This window comes from Aquarana catesbeiana, linkage group LG01 (assembly GCF_042186555.1).
Source record: "Aquarana catesbeiana isolate 2022-GZ linkage group LG01, ASM4218655v1, whole genome shotgun sequence".
In the NCBI taxonomy this organism is placed as follows: Eukaryota; Metazoa; Chordata; class Amphibia; order Anura; family Ranidae; genus Aquarana; species Aquarana catesbeiana.
The window spans coordinates 958,891,638-958,915,919 of NC_133324.1; the positions used below are offsets into that span (position 1 = coordinate 958,891,638).

Below are 24,282 nucleotides of genomic sequence, written 5' to 3' on the forward strand. Positions count from 1 at the left end.
GCCACAAGGGGTCGCCACTCCTTGATGTCTAGATACATTCATAACCCCCCTTCCCATATAAACATTCCTTATGCATTTTATTTTCCTAAAAAAAGATTTAATTTTTATATATAATTATTTCATTTGGGTTTTGTATCCAATTGATTAACCCATTTCGAAAATATTTTTTGTGATTTTTAAAATTTTGTTTGGAATTTTATTTTTAGAAGCCTTATTAAGTGTTCTTGCATAGCAAGACCACTTACTGTTATCTCACATATATATTATTATTATAGCCACATTTACCACCCTAACCCCTCCCACAGTTTTTACACTACATAGACAAGTAATATACCGAAACGTGCGGATTGTTCCCGAATGGTGTGCTATTACTTTGTGGAACGTTTCGTCGAATGGTTCACGAAATATCGTCATTTTTGCGGCGAAATTGGTCCCATAGGAATGAATGGGGAAATGTTCAAAACTAGAGTGGGAGGTGACAAAAGCTGAAAAATCAGAACATGATTTCTAAACTGCCGCCACTCCCTCATTTTCAAGCCCACCTACACAAATCTTATATCAAAACGTTCAGCTATCCCTGCTGCCACTAAACATGTCCACGGCTAAGCCATAGTCCTGATAGTTTTCATAATATGACCATTTGTTTGCAACTCATGCCGTCCATTGACATTCATTGAAACTACACTCTAGCCCCTTCAAATTTGAAGGGCAATATCTAAACTGCGACCGTGCCTTCAATTTTAATATTTCAGAGACATACTATACATCAAAATCTAGGTCTGGGTCTTGTGATTCTCACAATATAAAGATCTTCGCTGTAGGATTTAGTTTTTAAAATACGACCGTTTGAATTACTGCCCAGTTGTTACATGATCCTTTGTATTGTGTATTGAGCAGTGGGTGTGAAGCATAAACAGGACATGAGTGTTGCTAGGAAACAGTGGTTGTAAACACAAGATGCTGAGACCCCCCAACTGCATGTGGTCATACCTTCATCTGCGAGGCTTGATAATGCTGATAATTTACCACCCTAACTCCTCCCACAGTTTTTAAACTACATAGACAAGTAATATACTGAAACGTGCGGATTGTTCCCGAATGGTGTGCTATTACTTTGTAGAACGTTTCGCCGAATGGTCCACGAAATATCGTCGTTTTTGCGGCGAAATTGGTCCCATAGGAATGAATGGCGAAATGTTCAAAACTAGAGTGGGAGGTGACAAAAACTGACAACCCCATGATCATACCACCCTAACTCCTCCCACAGCTTTTGAACTACATAGACAGTAATATACCGAAACGTGCGGATTGTTCCCGATTGGTGTGCTATTACTATACTACTACTACTACTACTACTATATATTTTGAAATATTTTTTTTTTTTCGAAAAATAAAAAAAAAAAAAATTTAAAAAAAAATTAACAAAAAAACAAAATCATTTTTGGAAAAATAAAATCATAAAAAAAAAATTAAAAACACCAAAAACAAAAAAAAAATCATTTTTGGAAAAAAAAAAAATCACAAAGCTCTGAGGGGAATTATAGCTCCTCTCACACAGCTCTAAGGACAATTATAGCATTATAGCTCCTCCCACACAGCTTTGAGGCGAATTATAGCTCCTCCCACACAACTCTGAGGGGAATTATAGTTTCTCCCACACCGCTGTGAGGGGAATTATAGTTTCTCCCACACCGCTGTGAGGGGAATTATAGCTCCTCCCACACAGCTCTAAGGGGAATTATAGCTTAGCATTATAGCTCCTCCCACACAGCTCTGAGGAGAATTAGAGCTCTTCACACACAGCTCTGAGGGGAATTATAGCTTCTCCCACACAACTCTGATGGGAAATGTAGCTCCTCCCACACAGCTCTGAGGGGAATTATAGCTCCTCCCACACAACTCTGATGGGAAGTGTAGCTCCTCCCACACAGCTCTGAGGGGAATTATAGCTTCTCCCACACAACTCTGATGGGAAATGTAGCTCCTCCCACACAGCTCTGAGGGGAATTATAGCTCCTCCCACACAGCTCTGAGGGGAATTATAGCTCCTCCCACACAGCTCTGAGGGGAATTGTATCTCCTCCCACAAAGCTCTGAGGGAAATTATAGCATTATTGCTCCTCCCACACAGCTCTGAGGTAAATTATAGCTCCTCCCACACAACTCTAAGGTAAATTATAGCTCTTCAAACAAAGCTCTGAGGGGAATTATAGCTCCTTCCACAAATATCATGCCATCTTAAGGAAAGAGATCTAAAGCTGCAAAGATACGCTGGACTAAACTGGATCCGGAGCCCCACAGCAGCATAGTGGATATGGAGGTTTGTGACAGTGAATGTGCCCAGGAGGTACATAGTGAACCTGTGGTGTCATTTTCATGTTCAACTCGGTGTCAAGTTCAAGAGCACAGTGACAGTGTGATGGGCACTTCTGAAAACCATGGCATGCAAGAACCATGTGTACCAAGTGAGATTTCTGTGCAGGCATCATTTCATCAGGGTCATCATGGCTTTGGAAGGTTAAGGAACAAACAGTGTACATGCATGGCTCTGACATTTTTGGCATACCACAGTGAGCTTGATGTGAGGAAGGGTGATCTTGATCAAATACTGAAGAAGGGCAACAGCTTGTATGGCTCAACAATAAAACAGCTAAAACAAAGAAATGTCTATCAGCATCAGCACTTGACAATGGAAGAAGTGCCCCTCAGACTCAACACTGACAAATATGAGTATAACGTTGTTAAATCTCCAGTGTTATCGGGATGTATGAGAGACACGGTAGACGGTGACAACCAAGGTTGGTTTGTTGACCTCTCCACAAGACTTCAGTGCCTCAATGCAGATGTTACACATGCACTTTTTATAGTAGTGCCATATTGCATTGCATTGTTCAGAGACAAGTCTGGGAGATATGGACTGTTTGATTCTCATAGTCGAAATAAGGATGGACTTCCTGCGACTGGAAAAGGAAAAGCTGTTATGATCACTTTTACACATTTGAGTGATATGGGGGCAAGGATTTATAAGTTGTATGAATTGCTCCTTACAGACACCAGAGGCCCTATTGATGGACTGCAGTATGACTTCATGCCAGTCTCATTTCATCGTGCAAGACGTCCGTCAGATGGTTTGCTGTCCCCACTGGTGCAATCTGACAAACCACATAATGCAAAGCATGTGGAGAACAAAGTGACACAGATGACCAAAGATGCAACACACACTGGATTCCCAGCCAGCAAGCATTCTCCACGGTCACTTGATGCGAAATCCTCACAGGGCATATAGAAGGACAGTAAGGCATTGTCCAAATTAAATGCACAGAGACGACAAAAACTGAAGACAAGACACAGAAATGAAAGAAGGCGTGATTTCAAGGCTACAAAGATGTCTGTCACCAATAAGAAAAGGACATACATAACCAGCCGATACAGAGCAGATGCTGATTTTAAGTTGAAGCAGAAGCAATATATCATTCGCAAATATGCAACAGATGCCAATTTCAACTTGAAGCAGAAGCAATACATCACCAGAAAATATGCGACAAATGCAGATTTCAACTTGAAGCTGAAGCAATACATCACCAGAAAATATCATAATGATCCTGCTTTCAGAAAACGTCACTTGCAACATTGCATGAGTTACATGAAAATGAAGCGTCACACTCAAGCGGATTTTCGCATAACCCATAAGATGCAATGTGCCTTCAAAATAAGAATGAAATACAGACGATGGACTCGTGTCATGCGGGAATGCAGTCAACCAGTGGACAACAGCCTAATGCAGACAGCTATATCCACTTTCCATGAATGCATTAAAGCTGGGCCAACATTTGTGTGCACGATGTGTCATCGCACCCTTTTCCCTAACCAAGTGAAACATTGCATTCACAGCAATTACAAGAAGAATCTACACATTGTTGCTGCCTGTTTGACAGGGAAATATGTCCATGTGTGCAACAATCACTATCAAGGACCTGAACAATGCACCGTACCAGATGAAAGGAGCAAAGAATGGATTTGTCACAACTGTGATTCACATTTAAAAGCGGGACACAAATCATCCATCGCTGTGGCTAACAACATGGAGCTGGCGCCCATTCCCCCAGAGCTCTGCGATTTGAATGTGCTGGAAAGACAACTTTTGGCCAACATACTGCCATTTGCCAAGATCATCACACTTCCCAAAGGTCGACAGGCAGCTATACATGGCGCTGTAGTGTGTGTGCCATCCGAGGTGGAAACCACGGTCAATACTCTGCAAAGATCGCACAGCACATCCCAGTTACACAGAGTGAAGCTGAAAAGACGTCTGACTTACAAAGGCCACCAGCTGTTTCATAATGTCAACATGGGAAATGTAGTAGCAGGTCTGTCAAAACTCATTGACACACACCCCGACTACAGTGACATTTCAATTAGAGTGGATGAGACAATCGCTGATGATGATGATAATGATAATGATGATGATGATGGGATGGAACTCGACAGTTGTGACGAAACTGAAATGATAGAGATACTTGAAGGCATCGAAAATTGTGATACATCAGAGGTACAGTCTGCATGTGAAACTGAAATGATGGAGATACTTGAAGGCATCGAAAATTGTGATCCATCAGAGGTACAGTCTGCATGTTTACCGGCTGCTTCTGAGCAACAGGAAGGCCATGACCAACAACCTCCCAATGCAGAGGATGAGAAGGATACACCAAGACCTGGAATTGGCCTAGACAGTTGTTTGCAGCCATCTGACCTTGGAGAGGAAGCACTGACACACGGTGATGGAATATTCAGCATTGCACCTGCACAAGGAAACACACCTGTCAGCTTCTTTAAAGTTCCTAGGCTTGAGGCAATGGCTTTCCCTGTTCAGTTCCCTACTGGACAAAATACATTGGACCAGGCAAGACAAGTCAAACTGTCCCCGAGCTTGTATTTCAATGCAAGGCTTTTTTGTGTTGATACTCGTTTTGCAAGAGACACAAGCTACCTCTTATTTGCGCAGTTTGTCACAGAAACACACATGGCCAAAAGCAGCATGTCCACCAGTTAAGGAAAGGAAAACCCAATACCAGGGATGGACGGAAAATATCCAACAAGCTGCTACAGGACAAGTGTGAGGTTGAGAGGTTGGTGCGAAACCGAGATGCCACAAGGTTCATGCAACCACTGAGAGGGAGTCCAGCTTACTGGGATAAAAATCTGAAGAATTTGCTAGCCATGGTCAGACAATTGGGTAAGCCAACATTTTTTCTTACCTTCTCTGCTGCAGAATTCAGATGGCCAGAGGTAATAACGGCAATAAAGGCACAACAAGGTCAAAAGGTGGATTTTGTGGGGCTAGACTGGGCTGAAAAGTGTGACATTCTTCGAGGCAACCCAGTGACCACCATGCGCATGTTTGACAAACGGGTTGATGCTCTGATGCGAGAGCTGCTGTTGGGTCCTGCACAGCCAATCGGTGAAGTTATCGATTACTTTTACCGGGTTGAATTTCAGGCGAGAGGGAGCCCTCATATACATTGTCTCTGTTGGGTAGCAGGAGCTCCTATATTTGGACAAGACAGTGATGACAAGGTGTGTGCCTTTATAGATCATAACATCTCATGCCAGCTGCCTGATGAAGCCAAACAGGCCTTACTTCACAGATTTGTAACAGAACTTCAAATGCACAGCAGATCTCATTCAAAATCATGCAAGAAAGGTAACAGAGTATGCAGATTTGGATTTCCAAAGCCACCTATTAGAAAAACGAGGATAACTTACCCGATGCCAGAAGAACAAGGAGATTGTGCAATGAAACCACAAGCAGCCAAAAACAAACTGAAACCAGTCTGGGATTTGCTTAATAACCCAAAAGTGCAGCTTGAAGACATGTCACAGCTACTGGCACAGTGTGATATGACTTTGAATCAGTACAACTCGTACATTCAGGCATTGACCTCCTCAAGCGTGATTCTAATGAAGCGTGATGTCAAGGACTGCTGGGTGAACAACTACAATCCACATTTGCTGGCGGCCTGGAACGCCAACATGGACATCCAGTACATTCTTGATGAGTATGGTTGCATCATGTACATGTTGTCCTACATATCCAAGCCAGAACGGGAGCTGACTGACTATCTCAAAACAATAGTCAAAGAAATGAGCCCAGAAACAGCGACAGAACGAGAAGAAATGAAAGAGGTTCTTCAGGCTTATTCAAAACACAGAGAGGTCAGCGCCCAGGAGTCTGTGGCCCCTACGTTCAGCCTGAAAATGAAGTCTTGCTCACGTGAGGTTGTTTTTCTGCCAACTGGTGACAACGCACTGAAAATGAGTCTCCCGCTCAGTGCATTGCAGAACAAACCAGCCGATTCTCTTAATGTGTGGATGACGAGTTTTGTCGACAAATACAGAGCCTGACCCGAAACACCAGAGTTTGAGTCCATGTGTCTGGCAGACTTTGCATCCCATTACAGGGTTGTCTATGGCAAGCAGAAGGAAGATGGCAAGCAAAAGGAAGACAGCAAGCATGTCAGCCTATTGAATGAAATGGGAATGATTCAAAAACGCACGAGAGGGAAGCCTGCAATCATCAGGTACGCACTCTTCTCAGAGAAGAAGGACCCTGAGAACTACTACGGCAGACTGCTTAAACTCTACCTCCCCCACCGTTCAGAGTCATCACTGAAAACTGTAAGGTTCCCAACACACCAGGATTTTTACAAAGGCGCCTGTGTGAGCTTACCAGGAGAAGAAGCAATCCGAGCAGTGTCTGCAATTGTTACCAGCAACCAAAAGAAGTTCGAACAACACAACAAAATTGTGGAACAAGTCTTGGATGACTTTGTAAAAAATGGCCCTGTTGAAGATGCTTGGAACACCTTTGCCCCAGAAGCTGAGTTGGATAGGTTGGAATGTATAGAGGAATGCAAAGAAGGGGAGCCACTTCATGAGAATGAACAAGATGATGTTCCGGAGTATACACGTCACAAACAAACAGGTGGAATAGCGCGTACTGTGAAGGCCCCACAAATGTGCCCTGATTTCCTTCGGAAAATGTACAGAAACCTTAACCGGACACAAGCTCAGACATTCTACTCAGTTTGTGACTGGTGCACTAACCGTGTGCGTGGCCTAAATCCTGACCCATTCTATTACTTTGTCACTGGTGGTGCAGGGACAGGCAAATCACACCTGATAAAGTGCATCTATGCTGAGGCGATACTCTGTAAACTTACCAGACTATGTGAGGAAGCAGACATATCCATGCCCAGCGTTTTACTAACTGCATTTACAGAAACAGCAGCTTTCAACATTTCAGGCAACACTTTGCATTCTCTGCTGAAGTTGCCAAGAAGGTTGAAGCCACCCTACCAAGGACTTGGAAATCTAATAGATGAAGTGAGGGCACAGCTGTCAAATGCGGAGATCATTGTTATTGACGAGGTGTCAATGATATCAAAGCCCCTGTTTGCCTACATCAACTGGAGATTACAGCAAATCAAAGGCAGTAAGAAACCTTTTGGTGGTATGTCAGTACTAGCAGTAGGAAACTTTTACCAGGTCCCCCCGCTGGGAAAAAGTAAGCCACTCTGCGTGTTTGAGAAAAATACCAATGATGTCTGGAAAGACAACTTTCAGATGATCACGCTGACAGATCATGCGACAGAAGGATGACATTTCATTTGCTGAGCTTTTGAATAGAATCAGAGTCAAGCAGAAGACTGTCACCTTAAGCAATGATGACAAAGCTCTGCTTGCTCAGGCTTTGACAGATCCCACCCACTGCCCTAATGACGTGCTACACATATTTGCCACCAACAAAGAGGTTCACAAACATAATGCTGCAACTGTGTCTGTTCTCCATTCAAACGTCACCAACATAGATGCCGAAGATTACAGAAAAGACCCTAAGACAGGAGTGATGCTGAGGCAACACCAACCTTTCAAAGGATACAAAGACAATCTGATTGACACACTGCAAGCAGCTGAAGGTGCCCGTATCATGATCACAAGAAACATTGATGTAGAAGATGGGCTTGTTAACGGGACATTTGGCAAGATTGCAAGAATAATCATCCAGACTGAGAATGGTGCTACTACGGTAAACAAGCTTGGGCTTGTGCTGGACAATCCAAATGCAGGACAGGAGATACCGTAACAAGTCGTCTTGTGATGCTGACAACTTGGTGTACATAGAAAGGGTAGAGGAAAACCTGAGACAGAAAGGAGTTGTTCGCAGGCAGTTCCCCCTTAAGTTGGCTTTTGGATGTACGATTCATAAGTGTCAGGGGATGTCGATACAGTCGGCAGTGGTCTCATTGAAACGGGTCTTCCAACCGGGAATGGCCTATGTTGCTCTGAGTAGAACGACTACACTGCAAGGACTGTACATAACCGACTTTGATGAGAAGAAGATCTTTGCTGATCCTGAAATCACAGCCTCCCTGGATTCTATGAAGAATGCATCACTGGAAAGTGTTATGCCCCTCTTAAAGTTTCTACAGACAACAGACAAACAGCAAACATTAACAATTATCCATCACAACACGGAAGGATTACCAGCTCACATTGAAGATATCAAATCTCACCATGAGTTGACACTTGGAGATGTTTTATGTTTCACTGAAACTCATCTCTCAGGCTCTTCTGTTGCTGAAAGTCTCCAGCTGGAGGGCTACAACCTGTTCAAACGCAACAGACACCTCTCGTACACGAACCTTCCTGACATTGCAAGTAAAAGTGTGAAGGTGTCGCCTTGTATGTCAGAAACCATTTCAAGGCCTATGAAAAGCAGTATCATCACAATGTGACTGACTTGGAGTTCTTGGTTGTCAAACTGGAGTCCCCTGTACAAGCTTTGATCGCTGTTGTTTACAGGCCACCGGATTACAGTATTGGCCAATTCCTTACTAACCTGCTGGGTCTCTTGGAATCTTTGGAAATAATGGATTTCCAACCTATAATACTCTGTGGAGATTTCAATGAAGATTTTCTGTGCAGAGAAAAGAAGCCAATATCTGACCTTCTTCACTCAAGAGGATATACCCAACTGGTCTGGGCAGCCACCACAGAAAAAAAACACACTGTTGGATCACATTTACATCTCCAGGGTGCAGCAGTGTCTCCAGTCAGGAGTACTGCACAGTTATTACAGCTATCATGATCCTGTGTATTGTGTTTTGAGCAGTGGTTGTGAACACGCTTAGAGCCTGCATAAACTGGGCATGAGTGATGCCAGGAAACAGTGGTTGTGAGACAGTGGTCATCAAACAGATAATAAAGTGGCAATGAGGGTCAGTTTATGTGGCCATAGTTATGTGGGACCATTTACAATTAGCTAAAAATCATTCTTTATATTTCATGTTCGGTGTACTTGTTAGACACTGAACTCACTTACTCCCCCTCATCCATCACAGACATCTGTCCTCATCACACTCACCCTCTCCTTCCTGTGCTATAGCCTGCTTGCTGATTAGTAAGACAGATAAAGAAACAGCAAGAAGCAAAACTGCAGAGAAACTGAAAATGTGTAAGGGTTTAAAGTATATGCTTTAATGAATTGCCTTGTATCCAAAAAGTTGACTGTTCAAAATGTTAATACAATGTATAACGGAAATATACTGCCAGTTCGCTTGTAATGCAATATATTGAAATTATATGTACACTGTGTAAACTCTTTTTGACACACTTGATTTTGGGACGAGAGTCCGTCAGGTGCTACGCTTTGGCTGGGGCGGAATAAATCCTGGTAACCCTTAAGTCTTTGTCCGACAAAGTCTTTTACCGATATTTCTACCTTCTACATCATTAGCACTTGTGCACTTTTTAAATTTGATCAATCAATTGGTTAGTGTAATGTTTACTATCTTTACTACAAATACTCCACACAGTTACTCTGCCCATCTGCCCAGTTCAACCTTTCCACAGTAAGCCCCGGTACACACAGGGGCAACTTGTCAGGCGACCTAGTCGCCTGACAAGTCGCCTCCCGTTCTGTACAATGGAACCGTTCTAATAGGAGCGACACAAGTCGCTCCGACTTAGAAAAAGGTTCCTGTACTTCTTTTGGGGCGATTTGAGGCGACTTGCATAGACTTCTATACAGAAGTCGTATTGCAAGTCGCCGTGGCAGTCGTGTGCAGGTCGCCTCGGTGAGGCGACCTGCAAGTCGTGCCGCCCCTAGTGTGAACCGAGCCTTACTCCAACCACTCCCCCCAGTTACTCCGCCCACTCCAGATGTAGAGGCAAGAACACTTTTCACAATTTCCCCAGAAATTGTAGCTTTTCTAGTTTTAATATTGTTTTCTATGTCGGGCATGTTCCGATGTGTGAGAAGAGTTTTTTACTTCTCTTGTTTTGATCTCATAATGTTTCTTAATAGCTCGTAAACCCCCTTTTTGTGAAGTGATGTCCATTGGGCTGAGGTTACTCACTTCCACCCGGGGGTATGCATGTTACCTCCGGGTGGGCGGTTGTATGGGCGGGGGTCATATCACTCCCGTCCCATATATTTTATACAATGTGTTTTGGTGCGTCTCATGGGCAGGGAGATCACTGCTTCCGCCTGATAGAGTGCACATATTTCCTGTTACTAATGCTGTCCAATAGACGGAGGTTCTTTGCGTCTGTTGGGTGGAACGCATATAACTTCCGGGTGAGCGGAGTATGGGTCGGGAGATTCCTACCTCCGTCCCATATATCACGTTATGTGTTCTGGCGCGTCATTGGTTGGAGACTGATCACTTCCGCCTAATGGAACGCACACGACATCCGGCCTTGCAGACTGGCCCACTCCTATAAATTACAGCGTCACACACCGTCACCACTCCCCTGAGGGCGCACACTCGTGACGAAACGTCGGGCCAACGAGGGACGAGTGACGCATTGTGAATAGAGGAGTGGCGCCATCTTGTGGGTAGGAAGCACTGGATGCTTTCCTTTTTGCTCATGCCTATTTTTATTTACCTAATGTGAGTAGTATACCTAATCTTTTGTCAAATAAATTGTCATATTTTACTGATGTTTGCGCGAGAATATTTTTTCATCCCCTCATATGTAACCACTGAGTGTGTCTGTGGAGTTCATCTCCCGGTCGGGGTTGGAAAAATTCAGCCATCCTAGTCTCTGGGGGTCTGTGAATCAGTATTCCTAGTCCAATGAGAGGACCCAGCGGATGATTAAGAATTGTGGAACTGGCTCTTCAGATGTTTGCTCAATGTGCATATCTTACACACAGGCGTTAAGAGGCAGTCTTATTGGGTGTCGGTGACGGTTCTCCTTTCTTTCTAATTGGAAGTCTTTGGATGGATTGCAATATTTCATTTGACTGTATATTCTATACATTTGCTTTATTGTCATTTTGATTTAGCGCTACACCCATACCTGTCAGTTTTTGCTATTGTATCCAACAATATTGTGTTAGCTGCTTCTTTTATTTTATTTAGTTTTGAGTGCAGCAAATTTTTTATTTTTTTATTGGCGATGTGAGTGCTCTCTTTCTTACTTTGCTTATTATTGTAACAAGTTTTAATTTTTTGCTCTCCGGGACACTATGGCCTCCGTTGACCATGATTTGGAAGGTCTTCTAGATAGAATGTTCTCCTTCTATTCAGAAGGACTACAGCATAAAGACTTAGAAGAGTACTTCCTCATGAATGAGGAGCTTGGAAAAGGCAGATATGGAAATGTATTCTTGGTGAATGACAAGAAAACAGGTGAGTGAATTAATCTAGCCCCCATTTCAGTTTCCTCTATGAATACGTATATGCGTGCAAATGTGATCTGCAAAATATAGGCTTTCTTCAAGAGGTCACAAATTATAGGGTTACTCTAAAATAAAAAGAGCAGAAAAGTAGAATCACTGTGCAACACTCGTAATAAAGAATACCGGGTGAATGCAGTGAGCAATTATGGCCCAATACATACATTTATTACATCTCTATGAACAGAAAATGTTTCAAATATTCATGTTGGAAAAATGATTTAGAGACCTAAGTATCGGGCTGTTTCTTGGGAGGAGTTATGTACCCATCAAGGTCTTGATGGGTACATAACTGCCTGGAAGAGTGGGCATTCCTAGATAGATTATATTTGTATGCAGACCACCCTAGATTTTGATCACGTGAGTCCAATGAATAAAAGGAAGGGGTTAGGAATAGTCAGGCTGGGGATGATATGATGCTGGATGTCATCTAGTCAAGGAATGAGGTGGGCTCTATCTGGAGAGGTTCCTGTACAGCTGAGTGTTGGTAATGCTGAGGTTTAGCTTTAAATGAAGCATGATACATTCTCAATTTGGGAGGAGCGGATCTTATTAAAATGTTGGATATTTTCAAGTAAAACATGCAGAAATTACCAGTTGAACATTTCTAGTTCTTGATCGAAGTTATACATTTTTTTTTAACAGGTCAAAGAATGGCAATGAAGATCATGGATAAGGACAGAATCAGTCAGCTGTCTTTCCTCCATGAATTCAGTATTTCATTCAGTCTTCTCATCAAAATATCATTGGATGTTATGGATTTTTCTCCACCATTGACTACTTTGTCTTTGCACAGGATTTGGCACCTGTTGGAGATTTGTTCTCCATGATTTTTCCAAATGTAAGTACACTAAAGGTGTCGGTATGGCCATTTATTGTTTTAATCCTTAAAAAAAAAGTGTTAAAACGAATATTATTTGAATTTCCCATCACTTTTTTTTCTAATTGTCCTGGTGACCACTGCAATTAAGACAGAGTTAAGTTCCCTGGAGGGGAGGGGGGCATATTCAACAATAGAATCCATAGAAGCCTTTTATTCCCCCCTGTATTTAACATCTATTATGTTTTTGAATTTTTTTCTAGGTGGGAAATCCAGAAGACGCAGTAAAGAGGTGTGCTGTGCAGATCTCCAGTGCTCTGGAATTCATATCGGAGAAAGGACTTGTACACATGGATCTCAAGCCAGAAATTGTTCTTGTGTTTGACCAAAACTGCCAATGTGTTAAGATAACGGAATTTGGCCTCACTAAAATCAGAGCGACAGCTATTAGAGCAAGGTGTGGAAGCAAATCCTACATGGTCCCAGAGATGTGTAACGTGACCATTTCAGATGGACTGGCTGTAGATGGCAGCCTTGACATGCGGGCATTTGGTGTCGTCATCTACTGCCTACTCACAGGAGAGTTTCCTTAGAGGGTGGCCATGCTTGACAAAGGATACAAACAATATGTTGACTGGCAAAATAATTTCCAGGAGGTTAATCCTCCAGAAGCATGGAAAAAGGTTCCCGCTGGGATACAAAGAATGTTTATTGTGCTTTTGGCAATTGATCACATCAAAAGAAGTAAAACTTCAGTCTTGAAATACCTGAGTGGAAGCTGGAAGGAAACTCCAGAGTCTACTTTAACACAAGAGGATGATGATTCAATTAAAAGGATCTCTAGTCTAGTCTGAGGTAACATCGGCCTCCCACTTGAACACGTCACAGAGATGCATTTCCATCTCATCAACTATCTGCTCCTTCCTGGATATCTCAGGGATACGAAGCAGCTTTTAACCAAACTTAAGGATTTAGGAGTGGAATAGTAGTTTAAAATGGATAACCTGCGATGTTTGCAGTTTATACTCATCCATTCCTCATTCTTTTGGTTTACGGGCAGTTTCTGATTTTCTAGCTAAATATAGCGAATACTCTTTGGTCCATCAAGAGCTTATTGTGTTGAGTTTAGAGTACCTGCTTACTCACAACTACTTCATGTTCAATGGAGACCGTTATCTACAGAAGTGCGGTGCCTCTATGGGAGCTAAATTTTCCCCCTCCCTAACATCTACATGGGATGGTGGGAGAGGACCCGCATTTTTGGACATGACATTCCCCGACGAACAGACACTTTATTCCACTGTCGCTACATAGACGACTTATTATTCATAGTGTCTAATGAAGCCGACAATTTAGAAGGGCGGCTATCCTATCTAAATGATAATGACTTAAATCTTAGATTTACAGGCTGTTGCAATTTTGAGTCAATTGGCTTTCTTGATGTACAGTCTTTTTTAGGAAGTCAATTGCAGCGAATATGCTTTTACAAGCAGATTCTAGCCATCCCAACACACACACACCGAGAAGCATCCCAGTGGGACAGTTTCTGCGACTAGAACGCATTTGCAGTGAAGAAAGTGATAACCAAAGAGAAGCATTAAATATGTTTAAACGATTTGTCAATAGAGGCTATCCCAAATCTATTTTATATAGAGCTATGAATATCGCCACCAAAACATCCCGTGAAAAGCTATTGTATGAACATAGGAAGGGAGACAAGAAGAATGTTAAGAGAGGGAATGAAAATGCAAATAGGAGGGGCAGGAGGCGGAGCCTAGCGGAGCAGACATGCATTGTTAGAGCTCCACACCGCTGAGGAGAGAACAGAAGGACAAAGCGGAGCCTGCAGGCCCAAAAGGTATCCATTTGAACTTTTTTGCCCCAGGGAACAAACTGTGAAAGTTTGGGCAGGAAATATGGTACTGGGAGGAAACCGTGGCAGAAATAAAAATCACCTCACAAAGAGCTCACAGGCACTCACTGCAGCTGAAGCAGCTCCAGTCACCTCACAAGATACAGCATCAGGGCGCTCTCACAGACAGAAAATGTCACAGCAAGACTCTCCATTTGAGTCAGATACAGAACAAATCCTCTCACAAACTTCTCCACAAGCCTCCTCAGTATCCCCAGTAATATTATTACAATTTGAAAAGATGCTTCATAAGGCTTTAACCACTTCAGCCCCGGAAGGTTTTACCCCCTTCCTGACCAGAGCACTTTTTACAATTCGGCACTGCGTCGCTTTAACTGCTAATTGCACGGTCATGCAATGCTGTACCCAAACGAAATTTGCGTCCTTTTCTTCCCACAAATAGAGCTTTCTTTTGATAGTATTTGATCACCTCTGCCGTTTTTATTTTTTGCGCTATACACGGAAAAAGACCGAAAATTTTGAAAAAAAAATGATATTTTCTACTTTTTGTTCTAAAAAAAATCCAATAAACTCAATTTTAGTCATACATTTAGGCCAAAATGTATTCGGCCACATGTCTTTGGTAAAAAAAATGTCAATAAGTGTATATTTATTGGTTTGCGCAAAAGTTATAGCGTCTACAAACTAGGGTACATTTTCTGGAATTTACACAGCCTTTAATTTATGACTGCCTATGTCGTTTCTTGAGGTGCTAAAATGGCAGGGCAGTACAAAACCCCCACAAATGACCCCATTTTGGAAAGTAGACACCCCAAGGAATTTGCTGAGAGGCATGTTGAGCCCATTGAATATTCATTTTTTTTGTCCCAAGTGATTGAACAATGACAAAAAAAAAAAAAAAAAAAAAAATTACAAAAAGTTGTCACTAAATGATATATTGCTCACACAGGCCATGGGCATATGTGGAATTGCACCCCAAAATACATTTAGCTGCTTCTCCTGAGTATGGGGATACCACATGTGTGAGACTTTTTGGGAGCCTAGCCGCGTACGGGGCCCCGAAAACCAATCACCGCCTTCAGGATTTCTAAGGGCGTACATTTTTGATTTTACTCCTCACTACCTATCACAGTTTTGAAGGCCATAAAATGCCCAGATGACATAAAACCCCCCCAAATGACCCCATTTTGGAAAGTAGACACCCCAAGCTATTTGCTTTGAGGCATGTTGAGTCCATGGAATGTTTTATATTTTGACACAAGTTGCGGGAAAGTGACAAATTTTTTTTTTTTTTTGCACAAAGTTGTCACTAAATGATATATTGCTCACACAGGCCATGGGCATATGTGGAATTGCACCCCAAAATACATTTAGCTGCTTCTCCTGAGTATGGGGATACCACATGTGTGGGACTTTTTGGGAGCCTAGCCGCGTACGGGACCCCGAAAACCAATCACTGCCTTTAGGATTTCTAAGGGCGTACATTTTTGATTTTACTCCTCACTGCCTATCACAGTTTCGGAGGCCATGGAATGCCCAGGTGGCACAAACCCCCCCCAAATGACCCCATTTTGGAAAGTAGACACCCCAAGCTATTTGCTGAGAGGCATGGTGAGTATTTTGCAGCTCTCATTTGTTTTTGAAAATAAAGAAAGACGAGAAAAAAAATTTTTTTTTTTCTTTTTTCAATTTTCAAAACTTTGTGACAAAAAGTGAGGTCTGCAAAATACTCACTATACCTCTCATCAAATAGCTTGGGGTGTCTACTTTCCAAAATGGGGTCATTTGGGGGGTTTTTTTGCCACCTGGGCATTCCATGGCCTCCGAAACTGTGATAGGCAGTGAAGAGTGAAATCAAAAATTTACGGCCTTAGAAAGCCTGAAGGCGGTGCTTGGTTTTCGGGGTCCCGTACGCGGCTAGGCTCCCAAAAAGTCCCACACATGTGGTATCCCCATACTCAGGAGAAGCAGCAGAATGTATTTTGGGGTGTAATTTCACATATTCCCATGGCATGTTTGAGCAATATATCATTTAGTGACAACTTTGTGCAAAAAAAAATAAAAAAAATAAAAAATTGTCTCTTTCCCGCAACTTGTGTCACAATATAAATTATTCCATGGACTCAACATGACTCTCAGCAAATAGCTTGGGGTGTCTAGTTTCCAAAATGGGGTCATTTGGGGGGGTTTTGAACTGTCCTGGCATTTTATGCACAACATCTAGAAGCTTATGTCACACATCACCCACACTTCTAACCACTTGAAGACAAAGCCCTTTCTGACACTTATTGTTTACATAAAAAAATAATTTTTTTTTGCAAGAAAATTACTTTGAACCCCCAAACATTATATATTTTTTTTAAAGCAAATGCCCTACAGATTAAAATGGTGGGTGTTTCATTTTTTTTTTTCACACAGTATTTGCGCAGCGATTTTTCAAACGCATTTTTTGGGGAAAAAACACACTTTTTTACATTTTAATGCACTAAAACACACTATATTGCCCAAATGTTTGATGAAATAAAAAAGATGATCTTAGGCCGAGTACATGGATACCAAACATGACATGCTTTAAAATTGCGCACAAACGTGCAGTGGCGACAAACTAAATACATTTTTAAAAGCCTTTAAAAGCCTTTACAGGTTACCACTTTAGATTTACAGAGGAGGTCTACTGCTAAACTTACTGCCCTCGATCTGACCTTCGCGGCGATACCTCACATGCATGGTGCAATTGCTGTTTACATTTGACGCCAGACCGACGCTTGCGTTCGCCTTAGCGCGAGAGCAGGGGGGACAGGGGTGCTTTTTTTTTTTTTTTTTTTTTTTTCTTTATTATTATTATTTTTTTATCTTATTTTTAAACTGTTCCTTTCATTTTTTTTTTTTTTTAATCATTTTTATTGTTATCTCAGGGAATGTAAATATCCCCTATCATAGCAATAGGTAGTGACAGGTACTCTTTTTTGCAAAAATTGGGGTCTATTAGACCCTAGATTTCTCCTCTGCCCTCAAAGCATCTGACCACACCAAGATCGGTGTGATAAAATGCTTTCCCAATTTCCCAATGGCGCTGTTTACATCCGGCGAAATCTAAGTCATAAAATGCTCGTAGCTTCCGGTTTCTTAGGCCATAGAGATGTTTGGAGCCACTCTGGTCTCTGATCAGCTCTATGGTCAGCTGGCTGAATCACCGGCTGCATTTTCAGGTTCCCTGTTGAGACAGGAGAGCCAGAGAAAAACACGGAAGACGTTGGTGGGGGGAGGGGCATTCCCTCCCACTGCTTGTAAAAGCAGTCTAGAGGCTAATTAGCCGCTAGGATTGCTTTTACATGAAAGCCGACCGCTGGCTGAAAAGAATGATACCAAGATGATACCTAAACCTGCAGGCATCATTCTGGTATAACCACTCAAATTCGTGAATGGCGTACCTGAAGACAAAAAAATGGTTAACAATAAAGCACAGTAAACGGTAAAGTATAAAAAATTGCATACCTGAAAAGCAAACATGATAAAACATAATAACAATAAAACATTGCAGAATAGAATACAGTAAAAAAGAGCAGAACAATAGAGAGAGAGAATAGAGAGAGAAAGAACAATAAAACGACAACTATTTTTTTTTTATTTTATATTTTTGTATGTGTTTTTTTTTTTTTTTTTTTTACACTTTTTTTTGTAACTAACTTTTATAACTGTAACCGGTTCCAGGTTCGGGTCTCTCAAAATGCGATGGCATCTTGGGAGACCCTGTGAAAGTGTGCCTAGTCTGTGCAGTGCTGTACCCTACGCTAATACTCAACTAGTGCATGGTAGCGTTCAAAATATTCACCAATGCAAAGACCAGGATTGTCAGGACAGGAGGGACAACAATAGCGGGTGTCACGTCTATATCCGCGCTTGCTGCAGACACAACATCTTTTTTGGGGGTTCGTTGGGTAGGGGTACTCGGGAGGACATAAAGAAAATGCCTCTCATGCAGCCGACTGCATTTGGTTGGGGATGTGAATGGGGGAAGTACGGGCGCTGCAGAAGCGGTGGGTTCCCAATTAGGATTGGCGAATGCAGCAGGAAGGGCATTATGGGCACGACGGGCCTGTGTTTGTCTTCTTGGTGGCAGCGGGACACTACTTGTGCTTGTCACCTCACCAGCTTGAACTGCACTTATGGGACTCGCCACGTCACCAAGTGTTACTGCAGTGCTGGTTTGACTACGACCGGGGTGTACTAGGCCGCTGGTGCTTGCCAGTTCACCAAAACGCTACCAAAAAAACTGTTAGCGATCGCAGGGATCAGGCCTGACTCTGCGAACGCTGCAGTTATGCGTTTAGTGTTTTGTAAGTGTCAGTGATCGATCGATACTGCACTTGGGTGGGCTGGGCTGGGCCAGGCGGAGGGGCAAAACGCAGGTGCTAGCAGGTATCTGGGCTGATCCAGCTAACACTGCGTTTGTGGGAACCCTAAACTGCTGGGGACGCTAGTATAGATCTGATCGGATCAGATATTGATCCGATCAGATACTATACCACTAAGGGAGGCGTATGCTGCGTGCGTGGGTGTTAGCGCTACTGGCACTAACCTGACGCTGCCTGGGGCTGGTGCTTGCCAGTTCACCAAAACGCTACCAGAAAAACTGTTAGCGATCGCAGGAATCAGGCCTGACTCTGCGAACGTTGCAGTTATGCGTTTAGTGTTTTGTAAGTGTCAGTGATCGATCGATACTGCACTTGGGTGGGCTGGGCCGGGCGGAGGGGCAAAACGCAGGTGCTAGCAGGTATCTGGGCTGATCCCGCTAACACTGCGTTTGTGGGAACCCTAAACTGCTGGGGACGCTAGTATAGATCTGATCGGATCAGATATTGATCCGATCAGATACTATACCACTAAGGGAGGTGTACGGTGCGTGCGTGGGTGTTAGCGGTACTGGCGCTAATCTGACGCTGCCTGGGGCTGGTGCTTGCCAGTTCACCAAAACGCTACCAAAAAAACTGTTAGCGATCGCAGGGATCAGGCCTGACTCTGCGAACGCTGCAGTTATGCGTTTAGTGTTTTGTAAGTGACAGTGATCGATCGATACTGCACTTGGGTGGGCCGGGCAGAGGGGCAAAACGCAGGTGCTAGCGGGTATCTGGGCTGATCCCGCTAACACTGCGTTTTCGGGAACCCTAAACTGCTGGGGACGCTAGTATAGATCTGATCGGATCAGATATTGATCCGTACAGATACTATACCACTAAGGGAGGCGTATGCTGCGTGCGTGGGTGTTAGCGGTACTGGCGCTAATCTGACGCTGCCTGGGGCGACGCATATCACCGCCAGGCGATCGGGGGGCTAAACCTTTATTCGGTAATAAACGGCGGGTGCCCTGACACTATAAAAAATAAACAAACTAACCAGCGTCACCCGTAACAGTTATACGGTGATCAGTGGTGAAAGGGTTAACTAGAGGGCAATCAAGGGGTTAAAACCTTTATTAGATAGTATATGGGGGTCCATGTCGCTATAAAACGCTGACGGCGAACCTAAATATTTACCTCACTAACTAGCGTCACCAGCGACACTAATACAGCGATCAGAAAAATGATCGCTTAGTGACACTGGTGACAGGGGGTGATCAAGGGGTTAAAACTTTATTAGGGGGGGTTAGGGGGGTATCCTAGACCTAAAGGGGGGTAATATTCACTGCCCTAACACTGTAACTGTCACAAACTGACACTATGCAGTAATCAGAAAAAAAAAAAAAAAAAAAAATACTGCTAATGTCAGTTTGTGACAGGGGGGGGGGGTGATTGGGGGGGGATCGGGGGGCGATCGGGGGGGGATCGGGGGTGTAAAGTATGCCTGGCATGTTCTACTGTGTGTGTTTGTGTTGTGTAGACTTACATGTCTTCTCTCCTCGGCGCTGGGACGGAAACTGCCAGACCGAGGAGAGATGACATCACATCCTCTGCCTGTGTGAAACTACACACAGGCAGAGGAGGATTCCCATTGGCTGGGAGCGATCGCGAGGGGGGGGCCACGATCGGATGGTCTCCCCCTCGCCTCCCGACGCTCCCAGTCAGATGCCGACCGCCGATGGCACCGGGGGGGGGTCCGATGGGACCCCCCGCCCGCGGGAGGCAGATCACGTACAGGTACGTGATTCTGCCTGCCCGTGCCATTCTGCCGACGTATATATACGTTAGGCGGTCGGCAAGTGGTTAAAACAAACCTCAGACCAAATAACAAAAAGCCTAACCAAAGAAATAAGAGAGCTGGGAAACCGCACCGCAGCCTTAGAAATAAAAATGGATGAAATTGAAATTACAACCCAAGAAAATATAACAGAATTGGAACAATTAAAAAAAGAGAATTTAATACTTCAAACTAAGCTCGAAGATTACGAAAATAGAGCCAGACGTTCAAACTTGCGCATAAGGGGAATACCTGAAACTGTGACAGACCTGCAATCTACTATTACTGCTCTATTACAAGAACTAAAGCCAGATATCCCTATTGAACGTTTAGAACTGGACAGAGTACACAGAGCCCTCACAGCCAAAAAGAAAGATGGACCCCCACGTGATATAATCACAAAATTTCATTATTACAGAACGAAAGAACAAATACTAATTGCTGCAAGAGAAAAAAAGGAACTTAATTTTCAAGGACACAATTATCAAATTTTTGCTGACCTATCCCAACTTACTATTACTAAAAGACGATCCATGAAACCCCAACTAATGGAACTGCAACGCCACAACATTATGTATCAATGGGGCTTCCCCTTTTCAGTCAGATTTAACTACCAAGGTACAATTTACAGAAGCAGATCAGCAGATGAACTACAACAAACCCTTTTAAAATTAAATCTGACAGAACCCACAAGCAGCAACACTCCCACACGCAGAAGAATGGCGTCATCTTCACCTTCAGGCAGCACCCAGAAAATTCCAGAACAAAATGGGAATCATCATTCTCACAAAAGAGGCCGTTATGCCACATTATCCATGGACCAAGAAGATTCAATGGACTGACATCCTAATTCCTGATATCTCTTCATTTATTATACTAAGAGATGGTTCTCTATAAAAAACCTGTATTTATAACTGAATGTAACTGCATTCTGATAGTCACACACTGTGTGGGATCATGTTACATTCCAGTTATATTTCTTATTACTTCTGATTCATATAGCCTTAGAATATATAAGTGAAATAAGGAAATTCTTGTTCAGTTATATATTATCAGGTAATAACAATAGATTTATTACTTTTTAGGACAAATATGTTCAATAATCCAGAAGTAATGGAAGCTTTTTTTTTTTTTTTTTTTTTCTTTTTCTTAAAACAAATATATTATTACCTAACTCTAGTTCCTAGAATTATGTTTTTGTTTATTCTAATCTGAAGCAATACAACCTCAATTTTATGAGTTAACATATCTAAACAGTTACATATGAATAAAATATGTAATTGTTTACTCTAAAAGGGTTAAAATCCCAAAATAATTCAAACTATCTTCATCAATACCAAAGTTATTAACAGTACCTTTCTAACTGAATTATTTAGCCTAGGGCAAGACTAACCATATACAACCACCCTGGAATAAATAATTTCAACAAAAACTATATTCTGCACTCCAACTAATGAAACATCAATTTGATGTCTTTTGACATAGCACTTCTCTCCTGTAAGCGGAAGATCCGTGTACCCCCATTAGCCCTCCTCATTCTCCCAACCATATTATGTGGGAGTGTGACGAAGGCACTTATTCCCCTGAGAGAGATATTTATTCTCTTTCACGGGTAAATTGTGATTACTTGCAAAAAATAATTTATACAATGTATCATCTAATCTCATATGTTTTTTGTTTACTCTTTACTCCAGAATTCACTGGTTTCTTTTCTATCTATTCATCTCTTCAGTCCACACAGGTTGATCTGCGCAGTCAGCTCTGCATAACAAAAAGGAAGTCAAAACTATTTGATCTGTTGCCATGGCACCACTGAATATACTTTCCCTGAATGTTCAGGGAATAAATGTCCCTCAAAAAAGGACCAAAGCCTTCCGTACTTTCCATAACAAGAAGGCTCACATAGTATGCCTCCAAGAAACACACTTCACCAAAGATTCTACTCCAAAATATATTTCTCCTTTTTATCAACAAATTTACACGGCTTCTGCCTGTACCAAGCAAAGGGGAACTCTAATTGCATTTCACCGATCCACACCATTCACCTTATCATCAGAAATTAAAGACCCAGAAGGTAGATACCTGATACTCATGGGTTATATAATGGATACAGCAATCACGGTGATTTCCTACTACGCTCCTAACAAACAACCTACACCATTCCTCTCACATATATTACAAGTGATTAATACACACAAAATAGGAACAGTGATAATGTGTGGGGATTCGAACCAGGTCCTACTCCCATTTCTAGATAAATCACCTTTTACACCATCCAAAATAACCTCTAGATTACCTTTTTCTCAACTTCTTTCCAAATACAATCTGGTAGATTCATGGAGAGAAAGTAACCCAATGAAAAAGAAATTCACTTATTTCTCGCACCCTCATCAAACCTTCACCAGAATAGATCATATTTTTCTAACAATAGGAATGATACCAGAAATTATTGCATCAGATATAATTCCGATTCCGTGGTCTGACCATAATGCAGTATACACTACTATAGCCTCAGCCATACCAAAAGCGCATGACCCAACGTGGTACTTACCGGACATAATGCTCAAACACCCACTACATCAGATGGCCATTGAACAAGCTTTAAAGGAATACATATCAATTAATAATACAACAGACATCTCCCCAATAACACTGTGGGAAGCTCATAAGCCTGTCTTGCGTGGTACAATACAAAGACAAATGGCACTATTTAAACGGGAACGCAAAAATCTAGCAAAAAAACTAGAACTCAATTTTAATGCAGCCTACATATCATTCCAAGATAATCCATCTCAGAGTACAAAATCTCATCTGGAAAAATCTAGATTGGAATACGATCTATTTCTCACTGAGTCAGTTGATAAATCCCTCAAACGCTCCAAACACAATTTCTACATGAATACAAACAAACCAAGTACATATTTGGCTCGGGCATTAAATTCAACTAACAAATCTTTCAAACCAATACGTTTGAAATTATCAAAAAATGTTTACACTTGTAATCCAGTTAAAATAGTCCATAAATTTCACTCACATCTCGCAACTTTATACAAGACAAACAATGAATTTAATCCTACAGAGGCTGAATCCTTCTTCTCAAAAATAACCTTACCTGAGTTATCTCAGAATCAAAAAAGCAGTTTGGATGAGCCTATAACTATAGATGAAGTTGCTAACGCCATAAAAGACCTAAAACTTAACAAAAGACCAGGCCCAGACGGCTACTCGGCTTTATACTATAAAACATTCTCAGAAATACTCTCTCCCATTCTCACTGAAACTTTTAACAAACTTCTAGATGGACATTCTTTTCGGCAAGAAACACTAATGGCAATTGTTTGTATGATCCCAAAACCCCTTTCTGATGATACTTCCTGTGTGAATTATCGGCCTATCTCTCTGTTAAACCTCGATATTAAATTATTAGCAAAAATAATAGCAAAACGCCTCAATAGCATTATAGGAAAATTAATACATAGAGATCAAGTAGGCTTCATGCCAAATAGACAGGCAGGCGATAATATACGCAGGGCAGTGTTATTGGCACATATTGCTAAAAAACGGAAAATCCCTTTATGTTTTCTATCTCTCGATATTAAGAGGGCATTTGACACAGTATCCTGGCAATATATGCAATATTCATTACAAAAATGGGGTTTTGGACCCCAC

At 42.2% G+C, this 24,282-nt stretch overlaps 1 pseudogene; it reads left to right on the plus strand.

Annotated features, from left to right (window-relative positions):
• Window positions 1-24,282, plus strand: part of LOC141128570 (legumain-like) — a 113,980-nt pseudogene that overhangs the window by 58,783 nt on the left and 30,915 nt on the right.